Source organism: Mesoplodon mirus (assembly GCF_964341445.2).
Source record: "Mesoplodon mirus genome assembly, chromosome: 10".
Taxonomy (NCBI): domain Eukaryota; kingdom Metazoa; phylum Chordata; class Mammalia; order Artiodactyla; family Ziphiidae; genus Mesoplodon; species Mesoplodon mirus.
In genome coordinates, this window is record NC_138986.1 from 100,839,116 (window position 1) to 100,856,585 (window position 17,470).

The 17,470-nt window shown below is 43.7% G+C and overlaps 1 long non-coding RNA gene across 1 annotated transcript in view; it reads right to left on the minus strand.

Moving 5' to 3' along the window:
• LOC309811552 overlaps positions 1–12,956 on the minus strand; it is a 624,797-nt gene extending 611,841 nt beyond the window's left edge. Inside the window, exon 1 of the long non-coding RNA XR_014295208.1 lies at positions 12,301–12,956. This is a non-coding gene — a long non-coding RNA (uncharacterized lncRNA). The remainder of the gene's footprint in view (positions 1–12,300) is intronic.
• Between the last annotated feature and the right edge of the window lie 4,514 nt (positions 12,957–17,470).

Here is a 17,470-nt window from a genome sequence, read left to right on the forward strand (position 1 = left end):
CTCTGAGCCAGGTGCAGCAGCTTCCTTTCACAATGCTAGGACCCGCCACAAGACAGATGATAATCCCTTTGGACATTTCAAGGAGCGGCACCAGGGGAACAGTACCTGGGAAATGCCACTGACAGCTCAGAATATCCATGGCATTTCTAGAGCCTCGGCACTGCTCTCGCTCTGGGAATGAAGGTCCAAAAAGCACATCGGAGAATGTTCATAGTTGTAAACAAGCTCCACCTTTGAAACACAATCTACATAGAACCACATATACAAGCCTGCACGATGGATGAAGCCAAGGTCTCCTCCATGATTTCCCTTCTGACCACCTTATTGTCTCCTCAACCATAAAAGGTGAACTTGAAACTCAGGACCTTGCCTTGTCACCAGAAACATCCAAGCTTGGATCAGTCTTTCTAAGACCAGATACTTGCTCTCTGAACTATTAGAGACTTGTCACATACACACAGGTAGAACAGGATTATTTCTATCTACCTGGGGACCTGGAGTCTTTCACATTGCTCCTGTTAAAACTCTCACAACAGCAAAACTTTACCTACAAAGGGTTCAAGCTATGACACTCCCAATTTCCACAAACCTCCTCAGCTCTTGTGAGTCACATGCAGCCAATTCCAGGAATTGGAAACATGGTTGTGAGGATGAAACTGACTTTGGGGCTCCCCTTGGATATGGTCTTCCAGACTTACCAAAAGGCCATTAAGAGGAAGGTTTACCCCACCTCAGGGAAACCCGAGGCAGTACTTGCAGTCAAGGGCTGGCCATGGCTTCTGAGCTACATCCAAAAAGAATTTCATACTGTACCTGGATCTGCTGATGCCATTTTTGACTGTCCAAGAGCCAGCATGTACCGTTCCTGAACTGCCTTCATTGTGGATCATCAGTAGGGCTGTCACCTTTACTAAATAAAAATACAGGATACCCAGTTAAACTTGAACTTCACATGGATAATAAGTCATCACTTTTAGTATAAGTAGATCCTATGTACTATTTGGGGCATACTTACCTTAAAACTGTACTCGTTGTTTTTCTGACATTCATATTTAACTGAAGAGCCTATATTTTATCTGTCAACCCTACTCAGCAGAAATGATGGAGGCTTATAGAGATCTAAGAGATGCCTCAGAGCATCCTCAGCTTTTATTTCTATGTCCTGGACAGTGAGCCCGAGCTTCCCACTCCCATTAATTGGCTATAATGGAGTATAGTCTCCATTTTAGAGGTTTTGCTACTTGTCATTGTTATTATCTTCCTCTCACAGCAGTGAGAGGCCCGCATATTGCAAAACAAACAAACAAACAAACAAACAAAAAGGAATAAGCTTGAATAATTCCTCCAAATCTCAGTGGTTTAAAACAACAAAGTTTCATTTCCCGCTCGTTGTACATGCCCATCATGGGCTGCCTAGGAGTTCTGCTCTTCGTTTTCCTTATTCCTGCCCCCAGCTTGACAAAGCCACCTCTCTCAGTCATCTTTGTAGAGAGAAAGAATTCTGGAGCCTCACACTGGCAGTGTGAGTTCTCGCCCAAAAGTAACACACATCACTTCCACCCAAAATTGTTGACCACAATCTTATTTTTAGGGAAACCACTGCCCAAAACTGCCTGCCCTGACCAGGCCCGACAGTAACCACTTTCACGAGTTATCTTAAAACAGGAGGTCCTGGTAAGGAACGCGGAACTAACCAACTACCACCAACCGGAAGAATTAGGGAAAGGTCAAAAGGAGAGAGGAGACTCCTGTCCATATGTCCTACCAACCTCCCAGAATCCTTCTCTCTGGAACCTATCTTAGCTGAGCAATGTGTGCACCACCAGAAAGGATCCTGAGTCAGAATGACTGGCCGGAGACCACCCAGAAACTAACCCCATCACCATAAAACCTGAGACTGTGAGCCACATGGCAGAGCAGTTCTCCTGGGTTCCCTTCCCCTCCTGCTCTGCACCCGGACACCCCTTCCCAATAAAGTCTGTTGCTTTGTCAGCACGTGTGTCTCCTCAGAAAATTCTTTTCTGAGTGGTAGACAAGAGCCCACTCTTGGGCCCTGGAAGAGGTCCCTCTTCCTGCAACATTATCATGTGTCTCTCCATTTTCTAAACTCCTTAGGCAAAAGTAATTGTGAACAATACTACTGAATAGTACAGAAACCATACAGAAAAATTCTAATCCCTCCCTGTTAAATAGGAGACTTGACAAAACCACCAAGCTATGCATTCACAAAACTGGGTCTAGAACTCACATCTCTTAGGTCATGATTCAGAACCTTTTCCCACTATGCTATATGTTAGGATTTTTACACCAAGACAATGTAGTTGGGTTAATAATGCCTTTCATTTTTTGTTTTTGTTTTTTTTTTTCATAAATGGATTCAGGAGGGAGGCTTTGGAAGCCCCTAAAACACTTGCCTTAAACTGAAAAGCAACTGGAAAATAATCCCACTGCCTTTTGAAATGTTTGACCTAGTAAAGATTAGATGTCTGGGAGGCTTTTATGTTCTGAATATAAGGAATAAAAAGGAAACAATCTTCCTAAGACTTTAGGAAACAGGCGGAAAAACTCTTGACTACCACTTTGCTATTTTGATTAGCTCGTTGACACTTCAGTTCTTTGACTAATAGCAGTGGCAACAGCTGGAGTTTAGCCAAGATATAAGTATATATAATAGGGTGGCGGCCCCTGCAGAACCACATACCACTGTAAATGCTTTAGCTCAATCCTACTTGCTCATAGGTCTGTGCAAAGTAACAAATGGTTCTGAAACATTTATTCCAAATAGCTTTCTTATTATTACTTTAAAGATAACTTGGCTGCCCAATACTTGCTCCCTGGTGAAAAAGAATGCATATATGGGAGGAGGATTTATGTATCAAGATATGCTGCTTATTTCCCTCCTGCTGATACAATGCACATCTAATGAATTAGAGATAATCTTCCTCTCTTCCCCAAATTGTAGATAAAGGAGTATGTCGTTTCTCCCTCCCTTCAATTCATCCTGGTCATAGTTATTTTCTTTAAGAATATTGTTCCCCTGCTTAAATCTTAAATGGCTTCCCAATGCGAGAAGAAGAAAACCGAAAAGAGTCAACCAAACGTTCAAAGCCCCGTAGGGTTGAAGACCCTGCCGAGTTTTCCAGACTAAGCGTAACACTCACCTTCCCACCTCCACTCAACTAGGCCAGACTTGCCTCCCTCCATCAGAGGACAGGCGCTTGCTCAACTCAGTTCTTTCAAGAGTATAATTTTTCAAAGTACAAATTGTTTTTAAGTTCAATTAAAATCCCACTTTCTACAGGAAGCCCTTCCAGATATCCCAGTGAGAATGGACCACACATTTTCCCAGCATGTTAGTTGTACCTCTGTGATAACTCTTTTCACATCCTTCAATCGGGCAGACTCTTAATGAATGCGTCTGATTTCCCCCACAACATAGAGTAGGAGCCCTTGGAAAGTAAGAGGCCATGATTCCTTATCTCTGGATTTTCCACATCTCCTTGCACTGAGTATGATCCCTAGCAGGACCCTGTGGGCTCCTGGGCACAAAGCCTGTATCGGTGTCCCCCATTTCTTGATTACAGGAAATAGGCTTCATTCAGCCTCCATGACCTTCCCTGAGTTCCAAGGAGCAGGTTCAATCAGTTGCTAATTAGAGAAGGGAGGGGATGCGAGACAAGGGAGGAATAGTCAAAAGAAACACTAGTGCAGCCTTGGGGCAGGGTCTTGGTTCCCCCTTAAGGGATACACATAACAATATCTTTGAGCTGTTTTGCAGATACTGAAACCCCCACTAGGTGGGAGAAGTTAATGGTGTGCTACCCACAAACACGCAGACCCCAGAACCAGTTGGAACCGTAAGGTTGATGATGCTGACACCCACTTACCACACCACCAACCAATCAGAGAAATGTCCATGAGCTGATCATGCTCTCCTCTTTGAACGATTACTATAAAACTCCTCACTACCCTCTCCAGGTCAGGGACACAGAGTTTTGAGGGCAATCGCCTGCTCTAGCCCCCTTTGCCTGGCAAAGCAATAAAGCTATTCTTTTCTACTTCACCCACAACTCTGTCTTGAGATTTAATTCAGTGTCAGGGTATGGAGGCCGGATTCGGCTTCAAGTATGAGCTCCCCTACTTGCTCCTCTATCCCGCAAAAAAAAAAAAACAAAAGCTTAAATAAATTACCAAAGTACTGGATCTTCTTCCTCCCTAGGCAAAACAATGTCCTGACCAGTGGCCTCTCTTCCTTTTCCCCATACCAGCACAGGAATGCCATCTCTGCATTTATGCTTGCCTGTCACCATGTTCATGTAACTGAACAAAAGTGACAGCCCTCGGGCTTCCCTGGTGGCGCAGTGGTTGGGAGTCCGCCTGCCGATGCAGGGGACACGGGTTCGTGCCCCGTTCCGGGAGCATCCCGCATGCCGCGGAGCCGCTGGGCCCGTGAGCCATGGCCGCTGGGCCTGCACGTCCGGAGACTGTGCTCCGCAACGGGAGAGGCCACAACAGTGAGAGGCCCGCGTACCGCAAAAAACAAAAAAAGTGACAGCCCTGTTCATCCCATGTCCTGTGTAATCCACCCAACTCCCTTTGTCTCCATCTAAAACTATTTTTTACACTCCCTAAAATTTAACCATAGAGAATCAGGACTTTGAATGTTTACCCTTCAAAGATTTTTATTAAAATACAAGTAACCTCATGAGAAGTGGTGCCTTAACTTACACCATCATCAGCCACTGTTTTAGCAAGGACTAGGGGAAAACAGGCTGAGAATTGGGCCATTTTTTAATGGCATTGGAAATGTAGAGACAGGAAGAAGAAGAAATGGTATCTGATCAGGAGGTAGATGTTGGGGAGGTGGTGAAAAAGTACTAAAAATAAATATTCAACTTCCTCATAAATTTGCAACAGACAAAATCTTCCTGAGCTGGTGCCCCTGTGTGAAGCAATGTATTAAGGACATAAGCCACAGAGATCCACTGCAAATTAATCATGTTAATAAACTGAGCTGAGACTCAGAGAGTTCAAATAACTAGGGTTGAGAAGAATATTCGAAGTTTATTTTTAAAGGAGCCCAGAGATTGAGGTAAAACCCACAGCTGTAAAGAACATCTTTGCATCAAGGACTTAGCTTCTATGTATGAATTGTAAGTAAGGGAAGCAGCCTTAGAAAGCAGAATCAGATGATTACTGGTGCCTAGGAAAACCTCTGGCCTAAAGAAGTCATCTGAAGTTAGCCCCATCTTCCTCTAACCCCATTTGGTAGGGTTTTGAAAATCTCCTCCATGAACATAATACACTTGACATGAATTCATGGAAGTAAATGAGGTTAACAGGATCTGACCAACACCTTAGTGTCTCTTCCAAAGGATGGGCAGTGTATCCATAATGAGGAAAGGGATATGAAATGCTCACAAATCCCATGATGAAAATGCCTCTTGGTCTATAAATCATGTTTCCCTGCTGTTCATAGCTCTGAAAAGGATTAGAGAGAAACCTACTCCTGGGTGTGACAACTGGGGTCACTGAAGATTAGATGTTGCCATGAGCCCACAGAGTCTGCCCTGCAGAAAGCAGTAAAATGATCAAACCCCCACTCCTTCTGCTGGAATATTTACTGTTGACACAAGAGTTCAGCTGTAGACTATGAGCAAAAACCTTCTGTCAATCACTTTCAGTCCTTAATTGGATAAAAAGAGCTAGAGATCTTTCAAAACAGTTGAAGATTGCTACCTGACGGGGGGGGCTGGGAGTAGTGCAACTGGCATATGGGTAATTTTTAAGGCTACTTTTAAGTGTGAAGCCCTTTGACTGGTTCTCTGTCTCATGGGTGTCCCAAAATTTCCATCTCACTGAAATTTGGAAAAGAATTCAGGTTCTGTCTTTCCCCAGAGAGGGGAGGCAGCCACAAGCTTTACAGACCTAGCGTTTGTACATACAGCGAAGTTAGATTCGCTTACTATTGGAGCCTGACAATACTTGATACCTGATAAAAATCACTGTCAAATAACATTTATAAGAACCCAATTGCATGAGATGGGGTACGATGTTGAGGATCACAAGCAGTTACAGCAAAGGCCTCCAGGTGCCCAGAGTTTAGGGCAAGCAAATGAGTATATAGGAAAGGCAAAATTTAAAAATGGCAGACCAAACTTGAATGGACCAAGTAACTGCTTTGTCATTGTACATTCTTCCTATTCCCCGTCACCCATCCATCTATCCATCCCCCCAAAACATACCCCAACCCTAGTGACAAAGGTGGAGGCAAAGCCTGGAAGGACAGTCCACAGGTACTGAGATGCTCAGGGTTGGGAAGGACTTTGATGCTTGTGAAATCCAATCCACCTTTGAATTTCCTCTGCCATGGCTCCACCAAGTAATTACTTGGCACATGTCCTAGGACCTTCAGGGACTGGGAATCCACCACTTTCTAAAACAACAGCAAAACTCAACATATTTAGGCAGATAAAACATATTTAGGCAGATAGAACAAAAAATTCTTCCTTGTAAGGACAAATCCACTTCCCCAGAGCCTGTGGCTTCTGGTTGCATCTTTTAGGGCCACAGAGAAAAAAAAATCAACATTCCTCTTCCACAAGACAATCCTTCTAATATTTGAAGACTGTTATCTCAGCCCTTCAAGTCTTTTCTTCAGCTGCACAGCCCTATTTCCCTAAACGTCCAGATTTCATTTCCTCATTGTGATCCAAACTTTCTCCTGAATGTGGGTCCTAGTTGCTTTAGATTTATCTTAGTCTACAGTCCCCAGAACTTAACACAGTATTCCAACTAAGGTCTGACCAAGGCAAAGTAGAGTGGGGTTCTTACCTCCCCCACCAGAGATACTTCTCTTAAGACTGGCTTTTTGGTAGCCACATCAAACTGCTAACTCCTACTGAGCTGATACAGCCACTTTAAAGTAGCCAAGTCATACTTCAAAACCATTATTTCTCACCAAGTAATGGAGCTATCTGGGTTATCCAGACCTCTTCTATCCCTCACCCAAAGACCATCCATAAGCCTCACCCCACCAACATAAAAGCACAAGAAATGGGTAAAGTTTTCTGTTTTGTACTTTCCTTGGAAAAAGCTGAAAATTATTTGATTCGCCCAAGACTCCTCAAAATACCCCAGGTCAGGGGCTTCCCCGGTGGCGCAGTGGTTGAGAGTACGCCTGCCGACGCAGGGGACACGGGTTCATGCCCCGGTCCGGGAAGATCCCACATGCCGCGGAGCGGCTGGGCCCGTGAGCCATGGCCGCTGAGCTTGCACGTCCGGAGCCTGTGCTCCGCAACGGGAGAGGCCACAACAGTGAGAGGCCCGCGTACCACAAAAAAAAAAAAAAGAAAGAAAAAAAAATACCCCACGTCAAAAATTGTCATCTCAAAACGTTATGCAACTCGGTGAGCTAATTTCGTGAATCTTTAAATCCCATGAAGGATACCTAATACGTTAGACCATTAAGTGGATCCTGCCTAATTAACAGCAAATCCTAGGGGAAAGAGTGCAGGTCTGTCATTAGAGTCACCTGAGTCTGAATCTCAGCCATATTCATAAAGTGCTGTTGGCCCAGGACAACTTACTCTGAGTCTTGCTTTCCTCCCCTAGAAATGGGGCTAATACATCCATCTTGCCATGGCCTTGTATAAAGTACTTGACACAATGCCTGGCCTGTGGCGGATGGGCAGTAAATGCTACGTTTCCCCTCGCAGCACAGATTATTACAGCTTACACCCCATTTCCCTTAGTAGATTCCCAGCTCTTAGACAAAGGGCCTGGGACTTGCTTGTCTTCACATCCCCCAGACCCTCAACACCAGCGTTAAGTAGACACACATTCCTCTTGAATATAAATGCGAGCATTTGGCTTTAAATTCAGTTGTGTATCATCTAGAAATAATTACATTTCTGCTCTGGCCTCTCAGTTTCAAAGGGGTATTTTTTAATTCCCAGGGAATAGCTAAGATTACCTATTATTAAAAAGAAAAAAGATAGACTCTACTCAAGTCTCGGGCAATCGTGTTCAAATGGTGCTCTAAGTCTCGGAGAACAGGTTGACATTGACATTTCTAATATTCTTAATGTTGACCCAACTTTAAGCTCTATTCCTCTCCTCAGGTAACCGCGTTTCAAGACACAGCCAGAAACAGGAGGGTCAAGACGAGGCTCTGACGGGGAAAGCCAACCTCTGATATATCCAATTTCTGACCTATGGCTCAGTCAGCTCAAGGAAAGTTTTGTGGGTCCCCAGTGTCTTCCCAGGGCGACAGACACTCCCACACGGCCTCAACCAGGCTGAGGTAATTGTTACTGTTATGGCTTTAACGATGTGAGTGGGAGAACATGAGAATTCTGAAAGAGATTTATTTACTGCAAAGCATCCCAAATATCTCATTAATCTGCTTTTCATTTGGCAAACTCTTCCTTCGTTGAAAGTGCCACACTCTGCTCTGCGGTTTATGACAAAGCAAAAACGTCTCTGGGAGGCAAAGCAGCAAAATGGAAAGAATGGGGGCTCTGGAACAAATCAGACGTGAGTTTGATTTCCAAGTGTGCTATTTACTTGTTCTGTGACTGTGGGCAGTTTTCCTTAGCCTGTTAGAGCCCCATCTTCCTCATCTGTCAAGAGAAGGTGATTGTCCTGTGCTGGTTTATGAATATTGAGATCAGCCCTGGGCCGTAGGGCACTATGTTTGTTTCTCCTTTAAGGTTCAGTGGTCACCTGCAAAAGGAAGATCATTATATTACCAACTTCATACACTTCGTGATGAGGATTTAAATGGGTGAATGTATGTAAACTAATTAGAACAGAGTCTGGCACAGAGGAAGTTCTATACAAGTGTGTGTTATCATCAATAAGGATTAAATGACACACATAAAGGACGCTTTGAATGGTGACTTGCACCTGTTACATATGAGGTGCTCAATACATGTACGGGAAAACATCTCCCCTCCCAACTAGAGACTTTTCCTCGGGGTCTGAAGAAACTCCTTGGATGGGAGGAGCTTTTCAAAATTATATACTCAGGGCTTCCCTGGTGGCGCAGTGGTTGAGAGTCCGCCTGCCGATGCAGGGGACGCGGGTTCATGCCCTGGTCCGGGAAGATCCCACATGCCGCAGAGGGGCTGGGCCCGTGGGCCGTGGCCGCTGAGCCTGCACGTGTGGAGACTGTGCTCCGCAACGGGAGAGGCCACAACAGTGAGAGGCCCGTGTACCGCAAAAAAAAAAAAAAAAAAAATATATATATATATATATATATATATACTTTCTTGCTCTACCATTTGAAAATAAGTTCCAGACACCATGACAGTTCATCCCTAAATATCACACATCTGCTAAGAATGAGTGTTCTCCTATATATTCAGAGTATCTCTTTCATATATCCACATTCAAATTTCCCCAGGTGACCAAAATTGTTTTTTTAATTGTTTTACTTTTTCAATCTAGGGTCAAATCAAGGTTCACACATTGCCTTTGATTATGTCTTTTAGTATCTTATCTTTTTTTTTTTTTTTGCTGTACACGGGCCTCTCACTGTTGTGGCCTCTCCTGTTGCGGAGCACAGGCTCCAGACGCGCAGGCTCAGCGGCCATTGCTCACAGGCCTAGCCGCTCCACGGCATGTGGGATCTTCCCAGACCAGGGCACGAACCCGTGTCCCCTGCATGGGCAGGCGGACTCCCAACCACTGCGCCACCAGGGAAGCCCTGTCTTTTAGTATCTTACATCTTTTCCTGAAGAGCATTCTTTTTGTTTCTGTTTCTATCTTCACAACATTGAAAAATTCAGGACAGTTGTCCTATATTATGCCCCACATTCTATATTTAATTGTTCTTCACCACAAGAATCAGGTTAAATATTTTGGCATAAGTACTACATAGCACACAGGGGACACTGTATGCCTCCCATTGTGTCAGGTATCTATTCTAAAGGTTAATTTTCCTTGGCAATGGAAACACATAATCCATGGGATAATACCTCTTGCCACCTCCAACAACATTTTACTCAAAAGTTTTAGTATTCTTTGATGATCTTTGCTTGAATTGCATTCAGGTGCAAAATGGTGATTTTTAAAAAAATTCTCTCCTTTTTCTACATTTACTATAATCTTCTGTAAAGAAGAGCTTTCCTACTTATTTCTTCTCTCTCCCTCTCTTTCCCCTCTTCTTTCTATCACTCTAGATTTATGTTCAATGTGATATAATCTCGTACCATCATTATTCTTTTCAATGCTCAAATTGTCCCATTTTGACAAGTGGAAGCCCCTTCATCCTGGCTTCTGTTATTCTTTTGACATGATCCCATTAGTCTTGGAGCACTTCCCTGCTTTACAGTATGACAAGATATCCCAGACTTACCTTGTATTGTCCTTGCCCCAAACCTGGACTTAGTTCTCCAAGAAACCCTGGTTCCTTTCAGTACACGCCAATATCTGTGCGTTGTAACCACTCTGATGAAACAGAATGGATCTCCCACCCCAAATTTGGTTGGAATGTCAAGACTGATGACACACAGGAAGAGGGTATGAAAGGTTTATTACTTACTTAATGAGGCTTTCTGGGGAGAGCAGGGTAGTCTTCATAAGCTGGACTGAAAATGGTTTGTGAGAGCTGGAAGAAGACCTGCGGGGGCTTTTATGGTGGTTAGAGGGTGAGGCTGGTATGAGGGCCTCTGTGCACAGGCAGGGGCTTGTGTGGCTTGAACTTCCCATCAACACCAAAGGTGGAAGCACTCAGACTTTCTTTTTTTTTCTGTTTTTTTTTTTTTGTGTGTGTGTGGTATGCAGGCCTCTCACTGTTGTGGCCTCTCCCGTCGCGGAGCACAGGCTCCGGACACGCAGGCTCAGCGGCCGTGGCTCACAGGCCCAGCCGCTCCACGGCATGTGGCATCTTCCCGGACCGGGGCATGAACCCGCATCCCCTGCATAGGCAGGCAGACTCTCAACCACTGGCGCCACCAGGGAAGCCCTCACTCAGACTTTCTTATCAGATTTCCCGGAAGTGGGGCACAAGGGGAGGAGGGAAGGATGAGGTTTAAGATGTCAGCAAACATCAAATAAATGGGGTCAGATAAAATTTAAAGTAAATAAAATCTAAAATATTTTTAAAATTTGTTTAATTTAAAAAACGTTAAAAATAGAAAAAAATTTAAATTTTTAAAAGTATTTTTAATTTTAAAAAATCAAAATAAATTAATTAAAATGCTTTACAAATGCGGTCAGACTATTACACTGGGCTACACTTACATTCTTTTACATAAGTCTATGAGATAGAGATCTGTTACATAGGTACCATGTGTGCCCAAATCACCTTCACAGGGTACATGTCAAGTACCTGGAATAAGAACACAAGGCACTTCCAGCTCTTTAAGTGGGAAACAACCTCTATTAATACACAGTAGCAGCAGCAAAATCATTATTCCTTTGCAAGTTACCTGACATTTTCCAATTGTTTCTAAATCAGTTATGGACCGGGCTATCAATTTTCTGTTTAGAAAATCAACTTTAGAAAGGATATGTGATTTCATGATGTCAGAGGGCTCCCCAGAGGGTCAAAAGCATTTAAACTTCTCTCTCAGTCAAGACATCAAGATAATTCTAAGAGCCTCTGTATTTCATAAAAATGTCAGATTAGAGCAGCTCATCACTAAATTCAATTAATAGAAATAACCATTACATTTAAACACTCAAAAAATAAACCTACAGATCTTTGTCAAAACATATAATGATAATAACAATAATATTAGCAGCTAACATGAATTGAATGTCTTTATGTTCCAAACACATTACAGTCATCCTCGTAACAGTTCTTTGGATTTACTATTATCTCAAGTTTGCAATGAGGAAATTGAAGCCCAAAGAGGTGAAGTAATGTGACCAACATCCCACAGCAGGTAAGTGAAGAAGTGAGAATTCAAACACAAAGCAGAAAAATAACATTGAAAATTCAACATTTCGGGACTTCCCTGGTGGTCCAGCGGTTGAGATTCTTTGCTCCCAGTGCGGGGGCCCCAGGTTCAATCCCTGGTCAGGGAACTAGATCCCGCATGCCGCAATTAAAAGATCCCACACGCTGCAACAAAGACTCTGCAGGTCACAACTAAGACCTGGCACAGCCAAATAAATAGACAGACAGATAGATATTTTTTTAAAAAAGAAAATTCAACATTTCATAACTGTATTTTAGCTCTGAAACTAGAACACAGATTGATTTCCACTCAAGACAGAAAGTACCAGACTGGCTCAGATTTTAACCTAGTCAGCATAAACTTTTATTCTCTGCTCTTCTATTTTTACCTTAGAATATTAGGGTCCAGCATCCAAGACAGCCAGTAGCCAAATGACCAGGGATGGGGCAGATGAACTGTTTGGACTTTTCCAATCCAAAGGATCACATCAGCAATCAGTTTGGAATTCAGTGAAGTATGCCCTGTTGCGGTCTTGAGGTGATTTTTTTTCGGCTGAAATCCAGATTTCTCTGTGTTGTAACCACTCTGAAGAAACAGAATAAACCCCCCACCCAAAATCTGGTTGGAAAGTCAAGACTGATGACACACAACAAGAAGGTATGAAAGGTTTATTACTTACATGAAATGAGAGGTATTGAGTTCAAAAGTACCTACAGACTAATGGGTTAAAAAAATTGTTCAACCACTGCTTGACCTTCAGCTTTGGAGATCTCAATATCACATGGGTAGTGTAATAGTCTACATGACATAGCTTTCAGAGCACTTGTACACACATCTCATTGAATCACCTCAATAACTGAGTGTGAATGACAGAAAATTTACCTATGCAAACGTGAAGCAAATATCTCATGGAATCAATATGTGTATTCCTGTAGGCAGAAGGTGCTAAACACCTTTATAACCCCTTGGCGCACGGCTTTGCTCAAATGGCTGTGGCAACCAGCTGTGCCGCAGATATAACCTTTGACAAAATGACACACCTCTGCTGCACTGCCCATCACTTGCTTTCTGGCCCAAGCTTCTCTGTCCACTGAGATTCTGGGCTGTGATGGGTCATGTGCAAAACTGTAAGTACAAGGAAATTAACACCCCTGGAGCAACGCTTGATTAACATAGGATAGGAACTGGGAAATAAACACTCACCTTTCCCCATCCCTGGTGGACGATTCTGAGGCATATTCTGTATAACTCCTGTGCGGCCCTGCTAGCATTGAGCCCCAGCTGCACCCGGCCACCCTCTTAAAACTGCATCCTTGGATTGGCTTCCTTTCTTCCCTGTTCCACTCTTCCCAATCTGCTGTGCTTATCCTGCTTTATCAGATTTGGCTACAGTCGTTAATTAATAAATCGTTAATATACACTTCAAGAAAAATCACATTCCCTAGGGACCATTCATCAAGCCCTTGTCATAGAATCTGCTTTAGGGGGGAACCCAAACAAAATCAGAGAGTTTAAGTAACTTAAAAAAGAGTCAGTTAACGTTGCAGTTAGAAAATAGCTCTGCTGTCTCCTTATGGGATGTGATTAAAAGCACAGGCACTAAAGTCACATTCAACTGGGTCTCAAACTAACTGGTGTACCTTAAGAATGTGACTTGATTCTTCTGATGCTCAACCACTTAACTGGAATATTAATATAAATGGTAATAACAATGGCCAGTCATTATTGAGTGCTTCCATGTGTACACTCTTTGCATATGTTAACCTTCTAATCCTCACCGTAACCTTATGAGATATATATATATATATATATATATATATATATATTTAATTCAAGACCCATTTATTCTCTAATTCTGCCCACATGGAGGCACTCTCCTGGAAAAGGCATTGAATCCTTCCATTCACTTTAACACCTTGTGCTGAAAACATGTGTTCCGAGGTTTCACCTATGAGATCCACATTCTTAAAGCACTGATTCTTAAACCTCATCTAGATTTCTCCCCTTGGATGGGGGGAGACGACGCAAACACAGCGAAGAACAGCTCAGGACTGTGGGCTCTGCTCACCCAGAAGACCTTGCAGCTCCCCTGACCACCCGGCTGGATCCAGGACTAGGGCCCTGAGACGAGGGGCGCCTGCTGGGCTGCTGCCAGCGCCCCCGCCCCCAGCTCCTGTCCTCTTCACTAGGCTGGCTGTCGCCTCTAGTTTCCCTGGAGCTCGGGGATTCCAGACGCTCTCCGCTCACACTTCTGTGTCACGCCTGCTGCCTCAGCACTGCTGATCCACACCAAGGGGGAAAAGCACACAGAACTGCTTTTCAACCCACCAACGTTCCACACAAAAGTTATTTTAGAAGCCTGCGGGTTCTTTTACAGCAGGAGGAGACTCCCAAGGCCATGACTTCCCCCGGCTCCCCACTGCCCTTGCCGGCAGACTGGACGTGCGTGGCCACCGTGCTGAGCCGGGCAAACACCCCCCCCCCGGCTCCACTCCGGAGCACCCTCCTGGAGAATCCAGGACGGTTCCCTGGCCTCATCTGTCCTGAAGCCAGCCCTAGAGTGACAAGAGCCACACCTGCAGGTCTATTCCACTGACCAGCCGCACAGGACCGAGCTGGGCCCACGGACCTTGGTCTGGATTGTGTTGGCTGGTCATTCTTGTCTAGGTTCACAGGCCAACAGCCAGTGTCCTTCCTTCCCTGCTCATCACTGCACCAGCGGCTCACTCCTACCTGCTGCCGTCACACGCTTGGCAACCTCGTGTTCGGGGCCAGCCAAGAACTGAGACCCCAGCAGGCCCCTAGTTCCCAGCAGGCAAACTCCCCGTTCAACTACCGCTGCCTGGCCGTATTCTCGAGGCTTCAGAGCCGGGAATGTGCGGAGGGCAGAGCAAGGCGCGGCGCCCCCAGCCCCCGACCCGCCATGCTCCGCGGAGGCGCCGGATCCTCGCCGCACCACTACCCCCAACACAAGCGACCTCGGCGCCTGCCTGTCCCGCGGACCCGGATGCGCCTCCGGCCACCGCGACCCAGGACGGAAGCGCGGGGCGTGGGGCTCGGCGCGCGGCGGGCGCGCGGCGGACGCTGGGATGGGCGGGGACCCCGGGTTCCGGCCCCGAGGCCGCGCGGACCCGCCAGGCCCACCTGCGTCCCAGCCGCCCGGAAAGCGAGATATAGTAATAATAATATTCATAATAATAATAGTATTACTAATATAATAATATTAAGAGATTAGGTTAATAATAATATATAGTTATATAGTATATCATAATACTATGATAATGTTGGTATTCTATTATTAATAATAATAATTATTATATATTATTATTATTGCCACTATTCTGCAGATGAAGAAACTGGGGTACAAAAAGCTTACTATGCCCAAGATCATAGAGCCAATAGGTGACACCTCAGGTATTCCAACCCCAGACGATCAAACTCTAGGGCTCACACATTTAATCATTATTAAACACATTTAAACACTATTAGCCTCCTCACAGGGCTGTAATAATAAAATTTAAAATAAAGCATCTAGCACAGTGCCAGTTGCATCAACAAGTGCTTATGAACATTAACGCAAAAAGGAAAGAAAAATACTTTTTAAAAAGTTTAAATCCTGATGAAAAAATTGACAAATACTTCTTCTCTGTTCATTTATCTTTGTTTCTCTAATTTCCTTTTTTCTTGGACTCTCTTCCATTAAAATGTCAGTGCCCTTCCACCACTGTGACTCACTGATGTTTTATCTTTCCCTTGTTCCTGGTCCCCAATCACCTGCTCCAACTACACCCATTTCTTCCTTTCAAAGCTCATTTTTCTCAATTTCAAGGCTGCTGACACATCAGCTTGTGAAACATTAGAGAGTTTATTTTCATACCATTCCCTTCAGAATATCACCAGAATAAACGTGTTTGTGGTACTTGAGACAAACACCCCAAAATACACGGACAGTTGCAATCAGTATTTGTCAGACCCTTCAGTATGTAAACAGAGGCTTCTCCAGTGAGGATAATTTGCATATGCAAAAGATTCACTCAGGGAGCTTTAATTAAGGTCCCTGACAACTTCTCCGATTGCATTTTTCACAACTGCCAAGAAACAGTGAACTGCAGTGCGGACTTCTTTACCCTGGTGGAAGAATATTGTTTATAGAATTCTGAATGATTCAATGATCACTAGTGAAACATCAGCAGATGACACATAGATGATTCCACAACTGATGCACTTTGTCTCCTTAGGCAACCTTGAATTATCCTATGTTTTAGGAAAGCAACATCTGTAACAGCTTGACTCTTCTTTGGAACTAAGCCGAGTATGAATTAATTTAGTTTAGTTTAATTATATTAGGTGTTTCCCAATGAAGAAACATTCCCAGGCACTGTAAGTAAACTTGCAATTTAGGATCTCCCATTGATATAGCCAATATTTTATGATAAGTGTCAATGAGGATAACCTTTAAAAATCGTGAAACACTACATCATAACTTATATAATATTGTACATCAACTATACCGAAATTTCTTTTAAAAAAGACCTTCCATTGAACAACCTTTTCAAGGTGGTTGGCACATTGACATTTCCAAGGTTTGCACTGGTTCCTCTATTCCTGTGGAAAACAGCCATTTGCTCTGACTTCTGCACAATGGTTAATTAATAAAAAAAATTAATCTACACATCAAAAGACCTTAATGGATCCACATCTCACACTGAAATATTCCCCCAGCTGAAGAGCTGACTACATATTGCCTACTCTTTCAGTCATCACTTGTTTCAAATGAGTAATTAAAGGAAAAGCAAAATTCTCAGGACCCACATATTCAATGGTATCTGTGTTTGTCTCATGTCCAGGATGTGCATTTCCTTGCACTTTAGGGGATAATATTTCCATGCCAAATATCAATATACTTCAGTGGTAATCATATCGATGTCTATAATTTCAATTTTCTCTCTGTGTTCCCCGTCTAGTTACCTCAAATATAGAACCCCATCTTAAACATTCTGAAACAGTGTGTCCTCCAGCTGTATCAGTTGAGGAAGTTGTACTGAACTTTAAAATCTACTGACATATGATGCTTGTAAAGGGGAATTCTTAGCACCACTTTCACAGAGCACTCTCAGTACAGGAATCACAATGATTAGCGGTGCCTTTTTTGTTTCTTGTTCTAAGAGACTTCTCATTTGGGGCTCATGGTTGCACCTCTAAATAGATTTCACGCTCCACGCTCAGAGAAAGAAAAGCACACACAGCTCTCCTAGTACCCAAATGATAATCTCTTCACTCATCATCACAAAGGTCCAATCTCTATCCCAGAACCTATTAAATTAACTACAAACTCTTTGCTGGACTCGAGGTCTCATCAAAAAAGCCTGTCTGTGAGGACACTGTACTCATTTAACCTCACTATTCTACAGGATGTTCCTACATTCCAGAATGTACCTGAAAGGGTTAAAAAAAAGTCCTTTCCTGTGATCCTCTGAATTAATCATAATGACTGCTCTCGATGACAAAGAAGGTCCCACATGAGGAGAGATCTGAGTGTAAGAACTACTGCTTGGTAA